Source organism: Micromesistius poutassou (assembly GCF_964030765.1).
Source record: "Micromesistius poutassou genome assembly, chromosome: 21".
Taxonomy (NCBI): Eukaryota; Metazoa; Chordata; class Actinopteri; order Gadiformes; family Gadidae; genus Micromesistius; species Micromesistius poutassou.
This window is the reverse complement of record NC_140291.1, coordinates 6,192,029-6,196,297: the sequence shown is the minus strand read 5'-3', so window position 1 is coordinate 6,196,297 and position 4,269 is coordinate 6,192,029.

Here is a 4,269-nt window from a genome sequence, read left to right as displayed (position 1 = left end):
ATGCACTGAGTGACGTCACCATGAGCATCGCACTGGACGCTTGCATGTGGTGCTGGTGGGGGGTGGGGGCGCGCTTGGTTTATTTATGGTATTTCAACAACAACCACCTCTGGTTCGGTTTCAATCGGCATCCACCTAACCAATTAGTAGAGCGTAACAGTGACCGCCCCCTTTTAGAACGGTTCTGGTTCCGAAAGTAAATTTCCCATTCATTTTCTCCATCGACTTTTCAGAAAATCGTTATATAAAGAGTTTAAAGCCTGGAACCAAGCCAATTATCCGTCAAGTTAGTCGTGACAATAAAACATCTGATTTGGGGCAACAACAAAAGAAAGGAAAACGGAAAGAAAGACAAAGGTACAAGACTGAGTACATTATTTTGTGAACGAGCGAAGGAACTACTCATCCCATAAACCATTGCAAACCTTTTCCGACGGCTACAACCCAATAGTCTGTTTATTGCATCGTATAACCTTTGTCATTATTATACTGTTTATATCGTTGATAAAAGTGTGTGTGTGTGTGTGTGTGTGTGTGTGTGTGTGTGTGTGTGTGTGTGTTATAGTTTATATAGTGTTGTCATTTCCATTAATCTAAGGGAAATCATGGTTGCTGTGGTGGTAAGCGATCGAGTTCAGTGGCAGCAGTTATCGACTTGACTTTCACGGGTGCGGTAAACATTTCCATGGTAACTGCAAGCTCCACCAATCAAAGACGTTGGGTTACACTTAAGGATTGTGTGGGTAGTGTATTGCTTTTAAATGACATCACAAATAAAACATAACATAACATTAGCATATACCATCATTTCACAATCTCTTGGCTTGTGGTAAGCATACTTTGGATGGGTTCTAAATTAACTTTTTTGATTACCAGCCAATCAGAATTTCCACTAGCCAAATTTTTTGTTGATATTTGTTGTTGATATTCTCAATCTCATCCCCTGCCTCCTTCCTCTTCTCGCCCCCAGACGTCTGTCCAACCAACCACCGCCGCATTTAGTTTAACGCAGTGGTTCTCAAACTTTTTTCGGTCATCCCCCACTTTGGACAAGGGGGAATTTTCAAGCCCCACCTGCCCCCATCGCCCCACAACAATGCTAATGAAATACGCCAAGCTTAACATTTCCAAATTTATTGAAGTAACATCAAGTTACATCATGTTATATCTAAATTCTAACTAAATAACATCAAATAACAGCAAGTTCAACAATAGAGAAAATAAAAGTACAGCTGAAAGAAAAAAGAGCGAGACTTCTCCGGTGCTGGATCTGATAGCCTATTCAGGAGGAGTCAACTAAAACCTTCAACAGTGGATGATGTGCTTTTTTGCACGGCAATCTAAAGCACCACGCCAAACACCACTAGTGTAATTCCCCGGCGTTCCCCCGATATAGAATGACGAGTTGGAGCGCGGCAACGGCACCTATTTTATTGCATGCTCACCAGGGCAGGGTCCGGAGCAGGGGGACCTCGTGGCAGATTGCTCGAGGTCCCCCAGTCCATGAGGAATGGGATCAGGAACCCCATCACAGCCATGTACCTCCATGGCTGCCTCGCAGAGGCCCCTGCCCCACTCCTCTGGAGCTCCCTCTCCTTATTACGCTCCCTCTTAAATTTGTCCCTGAGGGGCCGCCACCTCTTCATGCATTCATCCATTGTAAATATATAGGAAATACAATTATTAGTAACAATACAATCTGCTTCATTCTTATCTTTCTGTAAAGTCTTGTACTATACCATCTACTTTTTTTGTATTTCAATAAGTACTGCGGAGACCATAGGGAAATCCAGAAATTAGGAAGGTAAACAAACAAATGATTAATAATTAAGAAAGTTGTAAATATTGAAAAATATGTTCAATGAGGCAGCCGCCTTGGCCATGTGGAAAGCAACAAACTTAAAATGAAAATCCCTAAACCGGCAACCATCAATTGTCAGCAACAACAGGGATCACTTTGGGATTGGCCCAATGAGATATGCATATCCTGCAGTCAGGGTTGTACTTTTTGTTAATTTGTTGTCTAATTGTGTGCGTTTTGGGTACAGAGCTTGTGAATGAGTCAAATAATAAGTTCAAGGAAAATGTACCCAACCCAGAGGATTGATCAAAACAACCGCAACTCTATTTAGCGTATACATGTATTTGCAAATCCAGTTTGGGCCAAAATCATTCATTATAAATTTTTTAAGATGGAATTCTGCAAAAGTAAATACCATATTGTAACCCAGCCCCCTTTGCTTTAAAGTGGCTTCCTTCATATCTCTTCCTCACACAAGCCTAGTACATTCACAGCACAAAGAAGACACTGGTACGTACCCTTATTCTGTATTACAATTATTGTATGTATTGTATTCATTGTGTACATACATATAAACATACCCAGACACACACACACACACACACTTGTAATTTATTGATATCTATTTTTTTCTGGTAGATACACAATAGATCATACATTTGCATACATGAGATGTACATGGCTGATTAGGAAAAAAAAAAAAATGATTGAAGGGAAATTCCTCTAGCTACTCTTGCAGGCGGTGACTTCTGATCTCTCACACAGATCCTTAAAAGGATCTCCGGCTGGTTGGACAAATTAGCCTTATTGGGTTAGCGCTACCGTTTTCAACACAAACGTGACAGTAAAACACACCAATGTTTTTGTTTTAGTGAGATATTAAAAGATTAACGTTTTACCAGTAAGTCGCCATTGTTGTTTTGTACCCATTGCATTCTGGGCCGTGACGTAGATTGGTCCCAACGCCGCTACAAACCTACTGTGTGTAAACGATACCGTTATCAAAAGTTCTGCCATTACCTCGATTAGCTAGCGAAATGTCTGCCGTTCAGCCATTCCAGTTCGAGCCTGAACGTGCCGTAAATACGGAGGAAGGTAATCAGCAGGGTAATCTCGTAGGTGAGGAGGAGGAAGAGGAGCAGGAGGAGGAGAGAGTAGGGCACACGCGTTGGTGTGATTGTGGCAATTGTGTCCCAATGCTTACTGAAAGGGAGAGTGTTTGCTGCATGGTTCCCGAATGGTCTCCTACGACCAGTTCAGTAATGCATTACATTACTGGCGTGAGATTCTGTAGAATCTTGTAATGCATACCTTATAGCAGGGTCCGCGGGTGTACTGGGCTGGGCTTTAAGCCCAGTTCAGACCAAAGATTCGCGACGCAACGACTTGCAACGAGACGGTTTTAGAACGTCGCAGGGGAAAAGTTGCAGCAGTGTGAACTGGTCGTCGCAAGGCGTTGCAAGGAGTCGCCAAAGATTGAACATGTCAAATCGCCAGGTCCAGTTTTAGAACGCAACGATGTGGCTATTTCTCTTCAGCCAATCAGGACACAGCACAGAACAATTTAGGCTTATTAAATAGGCCTACAAGTTGTAGATCCTTATCTTTGGTTCCAGAACAACGATTGTAGATAACGTTAGGCTTGAGCTGATCCATTGACATTATTTTAACGGGACCACCGTTACCGTTACACGTTAGCCGTTGTTATGGTTACATGCTGCCAGTCCGACATGTTCCAATTCCGACAGTCCTGTGCGCGTATGTAAATTAGCCATGTGCGCCAAACAGAAGAAGGGCCCTATCTTGCGCCCGGCGCAATTTACTTTCTACACCGACGCATGTGTCGTTGCTAGTTTGCACCCGGCGCAAAGCTGATTTTCCCCCGCAGCAACCAGGCACCACTACACTTGCATGTTAAATATTATGATGTCAAAGATTATGCATACGTGTGAAACTGCATAGAAATAGCGTGTGGATTGTGGAAACATTTTTTTTCCCTGCATGAATGAACATGAATGAAGTATAGTAGGCTATGCCATGCGTTAAAATAATAACAATAATACATTCGAGCAAAGTATATCCCAGGCTTCCAAAACGAAATCTAGTTTTAGGGTAAATGATTGGTTAAATTATTTGGGAAAGAACAGCTGATACAGCGGTAAGTTGTACTTTTAAATCAATGCATCTGCAAACACCGTACAGCAATTAGGCCTACTTTTAGGATTGATGAGTATTTGATCGTGAGAAAACATAGTTTTACCGCGAGTGAGTATTTAATAGAATGAATGAATGCGGGTGATGCTTGGTGTGCGCGTGTGTGTGCGCGCCCATCTGTCTAAACACACGCAAATTAAACACGTAAGTGTATGAGAAGGAAATCGAGTCAGTCGACCTGCGATAAGCAGCTGATTCTGAACGGACTCGTCTTCGAGATGGACGTGTTCTAACGCATTTTTAATCAATGAAAT